We start from the raw sequence: 19,061 nt of genomic DNA on the forward strand, positions 1-19,061 counted from the left end.
TCACCTCTGAGGCACTTCCACAGAGGGGGTGGGGAACTGTCTCCCAGAGCTCTATCTTAGCTCAGGCGCAGGAGCCGCTGCATCCATCCGGTCTGGGAGGAAGCTGGTAAAGAAGTAAATAAATAATTTCCTACCCCAGGGACAGACACCAAAAGATTTTTTAAATATGAGCAAAAAAGCCAGAAAAACTATAGATTCCTTCTATACAGAGAAAGAGCGGGTATCCAACCCCAAGGAAGTTAACAGCAGAGAGACAGAAGATAACAACCTAAAGGGGAACGATTCCTGCCCCCCATCACATAACTCTCTCCTAGAAGAAACTCTTAAAAAATTAAGGGAGTTTGAAGAAAAATGGGGAAAGGAAAGGGAAGCTATGATAGAGAATAACAACGTCCTGAAATTGGAGTTGGAAAAAATAAAGAATTCACAGGAGATGCAGGGAAACAAAATTTATGAATTAGAAAAGGTTAAAAAAACACAGGAAAGTAGGATTTCTGAATTGGAAAAGATAAAAAAGTCTCAAGAAAATAGAATTTCTGAATTGGAAAAAGAAAATAATTCTCAAAAAAAAATTAGGGAAATGGAAAAAAATTCAATAGAGCAAAATAATTCATTTAAAAACGAAATTGGGCATTTACAAAAAGAACTAAAAACTGTGAAAGAAGAAAATAACTCCTTAAAAGTCAGGATGGAACAAATAGAAATGAATGATTCACAGAGAACCCAAGAATCAGTCAAACAAAACAAAAAAAAAAATGAGAAGCTGGAGAACAACGTCAAATACTTACTGGGAAAATCTATAGACCTGGAAAATAGATCTAGGAGAGAGAATCTGCGGATTATTGCACTTCCAGAAAACTATGACCAAAAAAAGAGCCTAGATTCTATTTTACAGGAAATTATCAAAGAGAACTGTCCAGAGATAATAGAAACAGAAGGGAAAGTAGATGTGGAAAGAATTCATCGAACTCCTTCTGAAATAGACCCTAAAAAAAGAACACCACAGAATATTGTGGCTAAGCTGCAGAATCACCACACAAAGGAGAAAATCCTGCAAGCAGCTAGAAAAAAACAATTTAAATACCAAGGTGCCACAATAAGGGTCACCCAAGATCTGGCTGCCTCCACATTAAAAGATAGAAGGGCCTGGAACCTGATATTCCGTAAGGCAAAAGATCAAGGACTGCAACCAAGAATGAACTACCCAGCTAAGTTTAGCATCTTTTTCCATGGAAGAAGATGGTCATTCAATGAAATAGAGGAATTCTATATGTTTCTAAGAAAAAAAAACCAGACTTAAACAAAAAATTTGATCTACATCCACAAGACTGAAGAGAAACAGAAAAAGGTACACAGAACCCTTAAGAACTGTAACTCTGTTGTGGGTATATAAAAAGTACTCAAGGATAATTTGATTTTACTGATATAAAAGAAAAAAAGGGGGGTGTAGTAAAGGGAAGGAGGTCGGTTCAGAAAAAGGGGAAGGAATGATAAAAAGAGGGAAACTACATCCCAGGAAGAGGCATACAAAATACACCATATCTGAGGGAACTTAGTGAGGGGGAGAATCATTGTGTGAATCTTACTCTCATCAGGAGAGGCTCAAAGAGTAAATAATTAACATATTTGTTTTTCAGAGAATTTTCTCTCACCTCATGAAAAGGGGGGAGAGGAAAAGGGAAAAGGAAAAGGAGAATAAGTGAAGGGACTTGGAGGGAGGGGGGAGGGATACTAAAAAAAAAAAGAGGGAGGGTTGCGCGTCACAAGGGGGGTCTGTAAATTAAATATCGGGGAGGGGGATCAGGGGGGTCAAGGGAAAAAGCATAATCTGGGGATAATATGATGGCAGGAAATACAGAATTAGTAATTTTAACTGTAAATGTAAATGGGATGAACGATCCCATCAAAAGGAGACGGATAGCAGATTGGATCAAAAAGCAGAACCCTACAATATGTTGTCTACAGGAAACACACTTAAAGCAGGGAGATACATACAGAGTAAAGGGAAAAGGTTGGAACAGAGCCTATTATGCTTCAGGTAAAGCCAAAAAAGCAGGGGTAGCTATCCTTATCTCAGATCAAGCAATAGCAGAAGTAGATCTCGTTAAAAAAGATAAGGAAGGAAACTATATCCTGCTGAAAGGTAGCATAAATAATGAAGCCATATCAATACTAAACATATATGCACCAAGTGGTATAGCATCTAACTTTCTAAAGGAAAAGTTAAGAGAATTGCAAGAAGAAATAGACAGTAAAACTATAATAGTGGGAGATCTCAACCTTGCACTCTCAGATTTAGCCAAATCAAACCACAAAACAAACAAGAAAGAAATTAAAAAAGTAAATAGAACATTAGAAAAACTAGGTATGATAGACCTTTGGAGAAAACTGAATGGCAATAGAAAGGAATATACTTTCTTCTCAGCAGTTCATGGATCCTATACAACAATTGACCATATATTAGGACATAAAGATCTCAAAATTAAATGTAGGAAGGCAGAAATAATAAATGCCTTCTTCTCAGATCACAATGCAATAAAAGCTACATTCAGTAAAAAGTTAGGGGTAAATAGACCAAAAAGTAATTGGAAACTGAATAATCTCATCTTAAAGAATGACTGGGTGAAAGAGCAAATTATAGAAACAATTAACAATTTCACCCAAGATAATGACAATGATGAGACATCATACCAAAATCTTTGGGATGCAGCTAAAGCAGTAATAAGGGGAAATTTTATATCTTTACAGGCTTATTTGAAGAAAATAGAGAAAGAGAAGATTAACGAATTGGGCTTACAACTTAAAAGGCTAGAAAAAAGACCAAATTATAAACCCCCAACCAAAAATTAAAACTTGAAATACAAAAATTAAAAGGAGAAATCAATAATATTGAAAGTAAAAAAACTATTGAATTAATAAATAAAACCAAGAGTTAGTTTTATGAAAAAGCCAATAAAATAGATAAACCTTTGGTAAATTTGATCAGAAAAAAGAAAGAGGAAAATCAAATTGTTAGTCTTACAAATAAAAAGGGGGATCTTTCCACCAATGAAGAGGAAATTAGAGAAATAATAAGGAGTTACTTTGCCCAACTTTATGCCAATAAAAAATTGGCAAGACATTCAGTGCTCTTGGATAGGCCGAGCGAATATAATAAAGATGACAATACTCCCCAAACTAATCTATTTATTTAGTGCTATACCAATCAGACTCCCAAGAAACTATTTCAATGACCTAGAAAAAATAACAACAAAATTCATATGGAAGAATAAAAGGTCGAGAATTGCAAGGGAACTAATGAAAAAAACTCAGAGGAAGGTGGTCTAAGTGTACCTGATCTAAAGCTATATTATATAGCAGCAGTCACCATAACCATTTGGTATTGGCTACGAAATAGACCGGTAGATCAGTGGAACAGATTAGATACAAAGGACAAAAAAGGGTACATAAATAGCAACCTAATCTTTGACAAACCCAAAGATATCAACATTAGGGATAAAAATTCATTATTCGGAAAAAACTGTTGGGAAAACTGGAAATTAGTATGGCAAAAATTAGATATGGATCCACACTTAACACCATATAGCAAAATAAGATCAAAATGAGTCCATGATTTAGGCATAAAGAGGGAGATAATAAATAGATTAGAGGAACAGAGGATAATCTACCTCTCAGACTTGTGGAGGAGGAAGGAATTTATGACCAGAGGAGAACTAGAGATCATTATTGATCACAAAATAGAAGATTTTGATTACATCAAACTAAAAAGTTTCTGTACAAACAATACTAATGCAAACAAGATTAGAAGGGAAGTAACAAATTGGGAAAATATTTTTAAAAGCAAAGGTTCTGACAAAGGTCTCATTTCCAAAATATATAGAGAACTGACCCTAATTTATAAGAAACCGAACCATTCTCCAATTGATAAATGGTCAAAGGATATGAACAGACAATTCTCAGATGAAGAAATTGAAACTATATCCACTCACCTGAAAGAGTGTTCCAAATCACTATTGATCAGAGAAATGCAAATTAAGACAACTCTGAGATACCACTACACACCTGTCAGATTGGCTAAGATGACAGGAACAAATAATGACGAATGTTGGAGGGGATGTGGGGAAACTGGGACACTAATACATTGCTGGTGGAGTTGTGAAAGAATCCAGCCATTCTGGAGAGCAATCTGGAACTATGCCCAAAAAGTTATCAAACTGTGCATACCCTTTGACCCAGCAGCGCTACTACTGGGCTTATATCCCAAAGAAATACTAAAGAGCGGAAAGAGACATATATGTGCCAAAATGTTTGTGGCAGCTCTTTTTGTTGTAGCTAGAAACTGGAAGATGAATGGATGTCCATCAGTTGGAGAATGGTTGGGTAAATTGTGGTATATGAAGGTTATGGAATATTATTGCTCTGTAAGAAATGACCAGCAGGAGGAATACAGAGAGGCCTGGAGAGACTTACATCAACTGATGCTGAGTGAAATGAGCAGAACCAGAAGATCACTGTACACTTCAACAACAATACTGTATGAGGATGTATTCTGATGGAAGTGGAAATCTTCAACATAAAGAAAAATCAACTCACTTCCAGTTGATCAATGATGGACAGAGGTAGCTACACCCAGAGAAGAAACACTGGGAGGGGAATGTAAATTGTTAGCACTAATATCTGTCTGCCCAGGTTGCATGTACCTTCGGATTCTAATGTTTATTGTGCAACAAGAAAATGATATTCACACACATGTATTGTACTTAGACTATATTGTAACACATGTAAAATGTATGGGATTGCCTGTCATTGGGGGGAGGGAATAGAGGGAGGGGGGGATAATTTGGAAAAATGAATACAAGGAATAATATTATAAAAAATATATATATAATAAAAAATTAAAAAAAAATTTAAAAAAAGAAGTTAACGTTACTAAGAGAAAGGAATGATGAGGGAATATGCTCTAAGCATGGGAGGAAGCCTGTGCAAAGGTCTGGAGGTGAGGAATGAAATATTGAGTTTGGGAAACATCCATATGCCATTTTGGCTGGAATGCAGAGTTCATGAAGTAAATTGAAAAATGTGGAAAAGAAGAAGATGCCATATTTTGAAGACTTTTAAGTTTTGTATTTTATCTTAGACGAAATAGAAAGTTAATAGAGAGTTTTCAGTATGTGTATGGTGTGGTCAGATGTATGGGTTAGGAAAATATTTTTGGGAACTGTGTGAAATGTAGACTGAATAAGGCAAAAAAAAATGGCAGCAGGAAAACCAATTAAAAAGCTTTAGATCTTGTTTAGGTCAGAGATGGTAAGGGCCTGATCTAGTACAGTGGCCATGTGAATGAAGTGAAGAGGGTGAAAATGAGAGATTTTATGGACTAAGAGTCAGTAAGATTTTGCAATCAATTGTACATAGAAGATGATTTAGAGGCAAGAATCAGGATGGTTCTAAGGTTGTGAATCTTCAATTTAACACATGTTCCGGAAAGAGAGTATTTTAAAGAGGGATAATGTTAGAGGGAAGAAAAGGAGTTCTGTTTTGAACTTATTGAATTTTGATTTTGAACAAAATCTGAACTGTAATTTTTAGAGATTGGATGACTTGACATATTCACATGTCTAGTAAACATTAGTGGATGGATTTGAACCTTAGCCTCTCTGCTATCAAAGATCTTTCCAACATCCTTGATTATTTTGAATTAAACTCTACCATCCTTATATGCTTTTTGATGTCTTTATCTTAGAGGGGTATATCAAATTTAGTATTTCCTTCTGTCATTTTGGTTTCCATTCCATGCAAGGCTATTTGGTACCACTGAAAATTTGAACATTGAGGAAAAAAATGAATGAGTAATGAATTTGGCTCATTAGTTCTAAGGTGCCCTCTGGTGATGATTTGTTCAACTCTACCTTCCCTGTTGCCATTGAACCTTTTCAATGAGTAGTCCATTTATTTATGAAGATAACTCTTCAGTTGATATCTATGAAAAAACATAGAAACTCATATCACTAAGCTCTAGGGCTTCATAGAAGATTAGCATTACATAAGCAATTTTTTCAATTCCAACTCAATTCTTTCTCTCTCTCTCTCTCTCTCTCTCTCTCTCTCTCTCTCTCTCTCTCTCTCTTTCTCTTTTTACTTTTTACTATTTTTCCCCTGAGTCAATTAAGTGACTTTCCAGAGTAATACAGATGGGAAATGCTAAGAATCTGAGGCCAGATTTGAACTCCAGGGCTAGGGCTCTATTCACTATACCACTTAGTTTCTCCTTTCATTTTATAGTAGAAGAAATTGAGGCCCAAAGAGATAAAACTCATGATCACCTAACCCCAAACCATTACTTTTTTATCTTGTCTGTCAACTCATACTAGACCATTATGTCATTAATTAATATTCATATTTCTTAGAATTTTAGGATCAGAAGAGACCTCAGTGTCTTTACAGACCAACCTAAAACTCAAAAGAATCTTCAGTATGTGATAAAAAAGAACATTCAGATTCTGCTTGAAGACTTCAGGTGAGATTTAACCTAACACTTCTTGGGACAGCCTATTTCACTTTTGGTTAAATGTAATTATTAAGAAGCTCTGCTGACCAAACTTACATTTATAAGGCACTTAAAAGCACTTACTGAGAGCTGCACAGGGTTAGAATAAATGGTAGGGTAGGTCAGAAAATTTCAAGCTCTCCAGATTTCCCCTGCAAAAAAAAAAAAAAAAAAAAATAGAATTACACTTCACAGTGAACAAAGATCACCGAAAAACAAATAAATTATGGGACAGAACAAAAATCCTTCTGAGACAACTGGAAAAGATGAGAAAAATGAAGTTTAATTAATGTGTAGTTTAAACAACTCCAGTATAGTTCTATTGAAATAGCAAGTGAAGAGCTGTGTTTGGAGGTAGCTTCAGTGCCAACCAAAGACATTTCACCTCCTGGACATTGGGGAATCAGAGATCTGAGTTCTAGAAGACTGAAGGAATCTTTACTGATAAAGAATGCTAGGTCCTTGGTCCTTGGTGAAAAGGAACCTAAACATCTAATGAATGCAGGAGTGAGGAAGCTGCTAAATGGGATACTGGTAGAATGGTAAAGTACTTGCTTTGTATTCTAAACCACACGGGAGAACTGAAGTGAAGTCAGAGGCATACATTTCTATACACACACACACACACACACACACACACACACACACACACACACATTTTCTCACCACAAAACTAGAGGTTATACTAATAAGTTCACATTAAAACTATGGAAATAGGGAAGACGAAGTTTCATCTTCAGAAGACATTGAAGTAAAAAAAAAAAAAAAAAGTTTTTTCTACTCCAAACAGTAACATCAAATGGTCAAATGGTTACCGGCCCAGAATTTTTAGAACTCAAAAAATACTTTAAAAGTTAAATGTGAGAGATTGAGAAAAAACTAAAAAAAATAAAAAATAAAAATAAAAAATAAGAACCATCCCAAAAAAGCAAGATGATTATGAAAAAACAAACAAACAAACAAACAAACAAAAAAAAAAGAACCAACTAGAAAAGGTGATCCAGAGCCTTAAAGACGAAAATGATTCTTTGAAAATTAAAATCGGGCAAGGGGAAGCTAGTGAAGCCATAAGAGACTAGGAAATAACAAAACAAAATATAACGAATAAAAAAAGTTGAAGAGAATATGAAATATATTATAATAAAAACAACAGATCTGGAGAATAGATCAAGAAGAGAAAGCATAAGAATATGAAAACTGTGAAAACTGTGACCAAAGAAAGAACTTTGACATAAAGATACAACAAATAATCAAAGAAAACTGTCCTGAAGTGTTAGAACAAGAGGGGAAAGTAAAAATAGAAAAATAAATCCATTTATGATCATCTTAAAGAGATCCTGAAAGGAAAACATATAAGAACATTATTGCTAAATTTTGAAACCCTCAATTCCAAGAGAAATTATTATAAGAATCAAAGAATCAAACAAACAAAAACAGAAACAATTCAAATTTGCTGGCACTACAACTAAAATTGTACCAGATTTATCAGCAACTACAATAAAAGACTGCGGGTTCTGGTATGACATAAATCAACACTCAAAAGAAATAAGGTTATGACTGAAAGTGGTATGTCCAACAAAATTAAGTATAATAATGAATGAAAAAAATGGACTCAGGTTTTCAAGATTTTCTCACCCAAACCTGAACTCAATAGAAAATTTAACATGTAAGAGCCAACATCAGACTAATTTAAAGTGACTTAATAAGAACAAAATGCTTATGTTGTATTTTATATATGGAAATGTAAATCATATGACTAAGATTGATATTAGTGATTGGGTGGTTCAAAAGAAAGATTAGAGCAGAGCCAAATATGATCTGACTCTAGAAAGCAACACTGTCTAGAAAAAGGTAAAAATAATAATTATGCTACATGAATACAGTGCAGAGGAAGTACCAACATAGAGGAAATAGAAAAGATACTCACATTGGGAGTGAGTTAAATAGGGAACAATACACATATGCATACATTCTTACACATATAGCTACATACATGCACACATGATATATTCATATATGGGAGGTTTTTAAATTTTGAAGTTTTAAGATGGGTTAGACATCAAGTAGTAGAACCAAGTGGTACATAAGTGGCTACTTATCTATATTGTTAGAAATTATCTTTACAAGGAATTCTTTATATTAGTAAAATCACAGGTATAAACAAATATGTGTGTTTCTTTTTATGCAGTGCACAAGTAAGAAAGCTAACTTTGAGTCAAGAAGATCTAGGGTCAAAACCTGATTTTAAAGGTAGTTTTGTCATTGGACAAGTCACATAATCACGCTGAACTTCAGGTAAGTCTCTAAATTACACATCTGTTATAAAGAAGAGTTCCTTCATTGGTGAAGTTATAAGTCCTTGATATATTTATATAATTAGACATCTTTTATCATAAAAATAACCTCATTCCATCTATGCTGTAGTTGTGGCTTTGTATGTTCATAGAATTCATTTCACATATTTACATGCAATAATATTTGTGTTCTTGTATACTTGCTATAGTGGATGAACTGTTCTAACCCATCCATTTATTAGGGTAAGGAAATAGTAACAAAATCTGCTGGAACTAAATGTAATCCAGTCACATTAATAAATATTTGATATATGTGTTTTTCTTGTGATGATTTTTTTTTTCCAAAACAAGACATTCAGGAAATGTTTTCCAGGAAAATAATTGAACAAGGAAACAAAAGGCATTGACTCACTAAAATTAAAACCAGAAATCATATTTTCACTATTTTCTTCTGATTCTAGCTCAGGGAATGACAGAAAGCAAGTTGGTAAGGGTGAGCAATAGGGATAAGTGCATAAAAAATGAACTAGGATCTTGCAAATTTAACTACATTCTCTTTCACAAAGAAAAAAATTAGGTAAGAAAAAAACATACACAAGTACAGGCATACATATAAACACATATGCAAATGTACATTTATGCATGTGTCTGTGACTATATACATATACACACACACACACACACACACACACAGAGAAAAGTATTTAAGTGGTACACTAAGTGACTACACTTAAAATTAATTTCACTAGATGGCTAGTCTCTTTGAAAATGCCAAATATCTGTTACTAGAACCTAGTTGTGGGTCCATATTGTTCTTAATGGGCCAGAAATGACAACAATGTCAACTTGATGTGATCACTCGGTTGTTGTTGAATAAAAAAGAATACTTAATGCATATATATGTGTGTGTATACATATATATGTGTGTGTGTGTGTATATATATATATATATATATATATGTATGTGTGTATATATATATATATGTATAAACACATATTTGTCTACACCTATGATTTCACTAAAATAATTTCTTGTGAATGTAATTTCTACAAATATAGATAAGCAGTCACCTATGTACCACTTGGTTCTACCACTTAGTGTGTAACTCATCTTGAAAACTACTAATGAGGTGGTGAAGAAATATGCGAGCTAGTGAAAAATTAAATTTTGACACAAGTTTCTAGCCACCATGTCTATCTGTCAGTATCTTTTTTTAAATATTTATTTCATTAAATATTTTTAATACATGTAAAAATTTAACATTCATTTTTAAAATTTCAAGTTCCAAATTATCTCCTTCTCTGCCACCCATTTCACATTCTTTGAGAAGGCAAGCAATAAAATATTGACTATATGTGCAAAATCATGCAAAACATATTTCCATATTAGTCATGATGCAAAAGAAAACACACACAAACACAAACAACATAAAAAGAGAAAGTTAAAAAAATGCTTCAATCTGCACTCAGAGTTGGAAAGTATTTTTCATCATGGGTCCATTGGAGTTGAAGTTGATAGGAGCAGGCAAAAAAGAGAATTGGTATTAGCCTTATTTTGCTCTACTTAATTTTTTTTTTTGTTTAATAAATTGCAATGGAAGAAACACTATTGTCCCTTTCATTTTTATAGAATTGACATAATTGAAAAAATGTTCATAGAGTAGGTTGTAAATTCTTAATCAGGTTATGAAGATGGTATTTTCTACTTTTTTCATTTAATTTTCAGTAATCAAAAATATAAAAATGTAAGTTATTATATTCAAGGTTTATATTTTGTGTCAAAATGTTATATTTTGGAAGATGAAAACACACACAGACACACAGACACACACACACAGACACACACACACACATACGGAATTTTGTTTGCACTCACCTTTCCAGGAAAAAGAGACTATAGGTGTGGAACAATTCCTAAAATTACAGAATTTTTTTTAGGTTGATGATTTTGGCTGAAAAAAAAAGATGTTTTTCAAGTGTGCTTTTGCATCCCTGCTATTTAAAACTTTTAAAATATTGTTTTGTTTATTATTATTATTTTACATTATAAATATAACCTTTATATTATATGTTACAAAATATAGTATATGACATATAAATATGACACAATATTAAATTTGTTTATAAATATAATAAAATAGTGTAATAAAAATAACACAAAATATTTATATTTAGCACTTTTTAAAAGCACATAACACAATAAATACTTGTTGATTAACAAAGTGGAAGGGAAAGAGAAGAACACATTGTGGAATATAGACATTGTAAATACAAAAGATGATATCAATATATTCTATTTAAATAATGAAAAGTTGGTCACAGTACTTCTTGTTAACCAAGTATATAACCTGACATGTTAGCTGAATTTATTCAGAATTTGAAAAAATTCTTTATTCAGAGGCAGTAATACTGAAGATTAATTCATCCAGATGACATCTTTTCCTCTGACTAGACAGTAAGTCTAGCGAGTTTATTTGCTATTGACTATTTGCCAGAGAGAGACATCTTAGAACTAAGATGCTTTGGGGCTTCAGATAGCAAAGCTCTAAAGAGACTTTGGGAAATACATCAACAACAACACCTCTTATGTGAGTAGTTCTTTAGAAATTATCAGATGGTCTGACAAATGCAGAAAAACAATTTATCAATTAGGAATTTTCATAAGCTTTATTCCAGACAACAGACATCAGTGCCCATAGTTTCCATTCCAAGGGACTAGATTTTAGAATGAGAAATTGTCATAGCAGAGGTCAAGAATCATATATATTAAAGAATGATTAAAAGACACTGTAATAAGAATGAAAAGATCAGATCCTAGTTCAGTATCTCTGTTTCAATGTCTCAATTTCTCTAATCATCATTTTTCTCATCTGAAAGATGGGAATAATATAAATAGTATAAGGATTGGAAGGCATAATATTTATTTTTATTCCAAATGAAAGTTGTTTCTATTATTTTCTCATGGGGTAAGTATAAGCTTCTTAAGGATGTGCAATTATCATTTTTATTTTTCTAACTTCTGAAGCCAATGTAGTGTCTAGTCTGTTATTTTGGATTTGCTTAATAAATTCTTATTGAATTGGATGGACTGGAATGGGGAGGGAAAGAATGGAATTCAAGGTTGAGACTTTGGGACAAAATTTATCCAGACCAAAGATTAGAATGCTAGAATCACAGGCTCTGGATTCAGCAAGATAGATATTTCATGAAGTTTTGGGAAAGAATCAGTTTGGCTAAAATTTGTTTTTCTGATCAAGGGACAGCTATTCTAAAAATGGAAGAATAGAGAGAAAATTGCTTAGATAAAACTCAAACTGGATGTTGTAGAGTATATAAAGTATATAAAGTATATAAAGTATATAAAGTATATAAAGGTGTAGTATATAAAGAACAATAATAGTGAAGTAATTCCTAGGGGGAAAATAGTAAGAACATAAAACATATCTCAAATATCTATATACCAAAATATGGACAATAGAGTGAATATACTCGAGACTTATTGGAATGATACTTGTGACCAGAATAGGACAATGGAAAGGCATACTATATTAGAAGAAAAACAGCTACTATTAAAAAGATATTTGCCAAGAAACTTATAACCTTATTCAGAAATCTGAAATTTACAAACCTAAAGGTAAAAGTATGGCAGAGTGTGTTTGGGTAAGGATAAAAAGAAATGGTAGTGCTGTGTTAGGTAAGTCAGCACTTAACAGTTCTCTAGCTCATAGTTCACACCTTTAGTTCAGACCTTTAAAGGAGTTTATACCTTTAAAAGGAGCTAGCTCATTTGTTGTAAGGAGTTCCCACAACCCCCCAGGAGTACCCACAAGCTCATTCTCTGGGAGGATAAACGGAGCCAACATTGAGTGGGCAGGGTCAGTCTGGAAGAAGTTAGAGTCTGGAAGGGTTACTCTGGAGTGAGTCAAGGGAAGGACTTCTCCAGAGAACTTCAGGGAAGCTAGAGGAGATTCAGAGCCAGTATTCAGGAAGAAGAGAATTCGAGATTCTACTCTGATGCTAACTGGGGACACTTGGACAAGAGCAGATTCACAAGAACTAAAGGAAAAGTCCGCTCATGGAGACTCACAACTAGGATTGACTTCTAGGAACCCAGAATCCCACACTCTTGGAGGCAGAGTCTGATTTATTCCCACCTCTACCTTCGCTCTATCTGGAGGCTCCAGAAGTCCCCCAAGAAACCTGCTCCCAGAGAAAAGGATTTACAGAAAAGTAACCTCCTCCCAGAGAAAGATTATAATTTGAGAGACAACAGGACATTTTGGTGCCCAACATGGGGTAAGGACTTTTGCTTATCCTGACTCTGGCTGATTCTGAGTCCTTCAGAGGGAGCTAGCCTGGACATGACAGTGCTGTTACCTGGTGGAGAATATGGTGCTTTTTGAATACCAATCACAGAACTGACATAGTACAAGCATAACCTTGAGTTATCTGCATGTTAGAAGTTTCTGATTATACTAATATTAGAGCATCTACTAAGATCAGAATGTCTGATAAAAATTTCACTTCCCTTAATGACAAATAAGTTACAGAATAAAAAAAGAAACAAAACAAAAAACAACAAAAACAAAAATGAAACATATTCTAGATTCAAATCTGAACAAGGAGAACAAACTTTTTGATAATATGTTCTAGCATTAGCAAGTGACAGCAAATGGTCATTGATGATTTACAGAAGACTTTATAATATGATTTTGAATTATTCGGATAAGAAAGAAAAGTACAAACTATTTGAAAGCAAACTAATTTAATTTCATAGTACTTACCTTTTCAAAATTATGTATCTATTTTGTATATATTTAGCAAATATATAGAAAATGGAGAGGAAGAGCAATAAGAAAAAATATAAAAGGACACCAAAAACCTATTATAATAGTGTCAAGAAGGTTATGGACTAAAACTAATGAAAAATGCATAGAATAACAAGGACATTTATTTAGTTTGCTCAGAACAATGCAAAGGAAGAGGGAGGCCCATGGAACAAAGAAGAAGATGAGAAAATTACTAAAGTTCTTTTTTTTTTTCCCACTTTCTGTATTTAGAAAAAAAAAATCTAATAGGAAAAGGTAGAACAAAATGATGAAGAGTTACAACTAGGTAAGATGATATCTTAGGATAGGATTTGTATTTCTGAGTTATAGCTTTAAATATATTTCATGCCTGTGATTTTGGCATCTTAAATTATGGTCCAGAAAATCAAATTCTGTTCTTTTAAAAGAATCAGTGTTATTCAGAGATAGTATATACCTATTGAGGACTAGGAAGAATGTACTTATCTGGAGTACTGCACATCTAATCAGAAAGACTTTAAATGTAAAAGAGATGATAGTGAAAACATTATATATACCAAGTTAAAATCATATAAAATAGTAATATATATGAAGTACAGTTGGTTTAATAGAATACCATAAAAGAATCCTACTTGGTAGGAAAGACAGAAAGCAAAAAGATATGTGCAATCTATTGATCAAATAATTAGGAAATAATTTAAAGAGGGAAGATGCTAAAAATAAGAGATTTTTTTTTAATTAAAGCTTTCTTATTTTCCAAATGTATACATGGATAATATTCAACATTCACATCTACAAAAGCCTGTGTTCTAATTTTCTCCTCTCTCTCCCATCCCCTCCCCTAGTTGGCAAGTGATCAACTATATATTAAACATTTGCAATTCCTCTATACATATTTCCACAAATATGCTACGCATGAAAAATCAGATTAAAAAGGAAAAAAAAAAAACTGAGAAAGAAAAAAATAAAAAATACAAATAAACAATAAAAAATAGTGAAAATACTATTTCCCCATTGTCCTCTCTCTGGGTGCAGATGGCTTTCTTCATCATAAGATTACTGGAACTGCCTGAATCAACTCATTGTTGACAAGAGCCATGTCTATCAGAATTAATCATCATATAATCTTACTGTTGCCTTGTATAATGATCTCTTGCTTCTGCTCATTTCACTTAGTATCAATTTATGTAAGTCTCTCCAGGCATCTCTGAAATCATCCCGCTGATTGTTTCTAATAGAACAATAATATTCCATAACATTATTCATATAACATGACTTGTTCAGCCATTCTCCAAATAATGGACATCCATTCAGTTTTCAGTTCCTTGACACTACAAAAAGGGTTGCCACAAGCATTTTTGCACATGTGGGTCCCTTTCCCTTCTTTATGATTTCTTTAGGATACAAGACCAGTAAAAATACTGCTGAATCTAAGGATATGTACAGTTTGATAGTCTTTTGGGCACATTTCCAAATTGCTCTCAAGAATGGATGGAGCAGTTCACAAATTCATCAACAATATATTAGTTTTCCAGTTTTCCTACATCTCCTCCAACATTCATCCTTATCTTCTGTCATTATAGCCAATCTGAGAGGTATATAGTAGTATCTTAGAGTTGTCTTAATTTGCACTTCTCTGATCAATAATGATTTAGAGCACCTTTTCATATTGCTTGTTCATATCCTTTTGAGCATTTATTATTTGGAAAATGGCTTGAATTATAGATTTGAGTAAATTCTCTATATATTTTAGAAATGAGGCCTTTATCAGAATCCTTGAATGTAAAATTTTTCCTATTTTATTGCTTCCCTTCTACTTTTGTCTGAATTAGTTTTGTTCGTACAAAAACTTTTAACTTAATATAATCAAAATTATCCATTTTGCATTCCATAGTATACTAAAGTTCTTTGGCCACAAATTCTTTCCTTCTCTACAGAGATGAGAGGTAGACTATCTTAGTTCTTCTAATATCTCTGTTTATGTCTAAATCATAAACCCATTTTAATCTTATCTTGGTATAGGGTGTTAGGTGTGGGTCAATGCCTAGTTTCTGCCATACTAGTTTCCAATTTCCCCAGTTTTTGTCAAATAGTGAGTTCTTATCCCCAAAGCTGGGGTCTTTGGGTTTGTCAAACACTATATTACTATAGTCATTGAATACTTTGTCCTATGAACCTAACGTATTCCACTGATTAACTACTCTACTTTTTAGCTTAACTTAGGTTTTGATACCCACTGCTTTTTAAAATTGTTTTAGGTCTGGTACAGCTAGGTCATCTTCATTTGCATTTTGTTTCATTAATCCCCTTGAAATTATTGACCTTTTGTTCTTCCAGATGATTTTGTTACTATTTTTTCTAGCTCTGTGAAGTAATTTCTTGTGAGTTTGATTGGTATGGCACAGAATAAATAGATTAATTTAGGTAATGTTGTCATTTTTATTATATTACTTTGGCCTACCCATGAGCACTTGATATTTTTCCAGGAGATTAGATCTCACTTTATTTGTGTGGAAAGTGTTTAGTAATTGTGTTCATATAGTTCTTGACTTTGCCTTGGCAGGTAAACTCCCAAATATTTTATATCATCTACAGTTATTTTAAGTGGAATTCCTCTTTGTATTTCTTGCTACAGGACTTTATTGATAACATATAAAAATGCTGATGATTTATGTAGATCTATTTTGTATCCTGCAACTGTGCTAAAGTTGTGAATTTTTTTCTAGTAGTTTTTTGTTGATTTTCCAGGATTCTCTAAACATACCATCATATCATCTGCAAAGATTGATAATTTGGTTTCCTCCTTATCTATTCTAATTCTTTTAATCTCTTTTTCTTCTCTTATTGCCAAAACTAACATTTCTAAAACAATATTGAATAGTAATGATGGAGGTGGGTGGGAATGGTTCTAGTTTATACCCAATGCATCTGATATCACGTAAATATGAAGCTGATGGCTTTAAATAGCTGTTTTTGATCATTTTAAGGAAAACTCTATTTATTCCTATATTGTAATTTTAATAGGGGTATTGGATTTTGTCAAATCCTTTTTCTGCATCTATTGAGGTAATCATATGATTTTTGTTATTTTGGTTACTGATACAGTCAATTTTGCCAATGGTTTTCCTAATACTGAACTAGCCCTACATACCTGATATAAATCCTACCTGGTCATGGTGTATTCTAGTGGGGATAATTTGCTGTAATCTCTTTTGTTAATATTTCATTTAAGATTTTTGCATTAATATTCATTAGGGAAATTAGTCTATAATTTTCATTTCCTGTTTTCACCCCACCTGGTTTAGGTATCAGCACCATTTCTGTGTCATAAAAAGAATATGGTAGCATTCCTTCTTTCCCTATTTTTCCAAAGAGTTTGCTGAGTGGGTGTGACCAAGTAATGTGTTATTCTGGAATTCAGGGGCTTACTATTTGCCTTTTGCATTTTGGTTGGATATCTTACAGCTAATCTTTTGATCTATTGGCTTGCTACCAGAACAAAGTAGCCAACACTGCTGTAGATTTCTCCCATTATATTCTCTGGTGTGTGGAGTCCACAGGCTCTAGTGTTCTATATTAAGTCTGTGCTCAGCCACCTCCCTCCATGCCTGATTGAAGCAGACCTTTTCTGAAGTTTTTCAGAATAAATTTCTGCTGGAAACTTATTATATTCCAACTATTTGTGGATCCTATAACTCCAAAACTATTTTAGAGGGTTGATTTGGTGTTCACTTGAGGGATATCAGGGAGAGCTCAGATAAAATGTCTCTTCTCCACCATCTTGACTTTACCCTTAATTAAGAGATTCTTAAAAAGATTCTCTGTAGAAGATGTTAGTTAGAACTTAAAAGAAGCCATGACAGTCAGTAGGAAGAGATTAAAAAGAGAGATAAAAAGCGAGAGAATTACAAACATGTAGTACAGACAGAGAAAATGCATTAAATAGAGAGATGGAGTATCTTGTGTATGGAACAGCAAAAAGACATGTGTCACTGGATCAACAAGTAGAGAGAAAAGTGTAAGAAGACAGACAAGGTAGAAATAGGCTAGGCTAGAAGGAACTTTTATTGCTAAAAAGGAGAATTTTGTATTTGATCCTGGAATTAATAGGAAGTTACTGCACTTTATTGATTATAGAAGGAGACATAATCATATCTGTGCTTTAGGAAATAAATTTGGTGGCTGTGCTTTGAAATGGGAAGCAGCTTGAGATAGGCAAAACTAATCAACATGCTATAGCAATAATTCAGGTATGAATTAATGAAGATCTGCACCAATTGTGGCAATGTCAGAAGAGAGAAGGGTGCTTATTTGAGAGATGTTGGAAAAGAGAGATTAACAAGTCTTAGCAATAGACTGAACATTCTTGTAGATAAGAGATAGTAATGAGTTAAAGATGACATCTAAGTTGTAAGCCTGGGTGACTGGAAAGGTAATATTGCACTCAAAGTAATAGGGAAAGTAGGTGAGAAGGAAAGTTTATGTGCGAAAGATAAGTTGTTTTTGAACATGTTGAGTTTAAGATGCCCACTGAAAATTCAAGATATCTGAAAACCACCTGGAGATGTGAGGGCAGGAGAAGTAAATTTGAGAATCATCAGCACAGAGATTATAATTAAAGCCATGAGAGTTGATGATATCAACAAATGAAGTAGTAGAAAAGGAGAAGTGAAGAGAGAAGACATAGCAATCTAAGGAATACCTACAGTTAAAGATCATAATATGAAAGAGAATCTAGGAGGAGAGATAGAGAAGAAGTAGAGAGGTAAGATGAGGATCAAGAGAAAGGATGATCAATGTTGTTAAAAATTTCAAAGAAAGTTGAAGAGATTGAAGATTGAGAAAAGGCCATTGGATTTGGCAATTAAGTAATCATTGGTAACTTTGAAGAAGTTAATGGAGTTTTCTTTTTGACAAAAGTAGAGTAACTGATAATTTCTTGCCTTACTTTTCTTAATAATTCAAAATAACACAGAGAAGCATAATTTTAGATTTGATTCTCAATAACAAGAAAGAATTGGCTACTGGGGCAGACATGACAGTAGCTTGGGGGAAAATGACCTTTGCACTTAAAAATTTCTAATAGAGGACAGATTTCAAACCATACATTGGAAAGATGAATAAGACTCCATGATCACAAATATTTTATGGGAAAACATTCCAAAAAGATGGGAGGCTCTTCTGAATAAAATTTTGAAGATATTGAGAAAGATAATTCCAATAAGGAAGAAAATTAGAGGTAATATTTAAAATAAACCAATAAACTCATCAACCAAATCAGATCCAAAGATAGACAAAAGATGGAAGAAGGAGAAATTAATATGGAATAAGTGGGTCATGATCTTATAAGAACTATCAAAAATGCAGAAAGGTTAATAAATTTGGTGAATAAATCCAAGGAAAATATAGTGT

The 19,061-nt window shown here is 33.2% G+C and overlaps 1 long non-coding RNA gene across 1 annotated transcript in view; it reads left to right on the plus strand.

Moving 5' to 3' along the window:
• Positions 1-6,427: 6,427 nt before the first annotated feature.
• The window catches only part of LOC141553539 (uncharacterized), a 30,722-nt gene continuing 18,088 nt past the window's right edge, over positions 6,428-19,061 (plus strand). The window contains exons 1-2 of the long non-coding RNA XR_012485507.1: positions 6,428-6,517; positions 8,736-8,842. This is a non-coding gene — a long non-coding RNA (uncharacterized LOC141553539). The remainder of the gene's footprint in view (positions 6,518-8,735; positions 8,843-19,061) is intronic.

Source organism: Sminthopsis crassicaudata, chromosome 2, assembly GCF_048593235.1.
Source record: "Sminthopsis crassicaudata isolate SCR6 chromosome 2, ASM4859323v1, whole genome shotgun sequence".
NCBI lineage: Eukaryota > Metazoa > Chordata > Mammalia > Dasyuromorphia > Dasyuridae > Sminthopsis > Sminthopsis crassicaudata.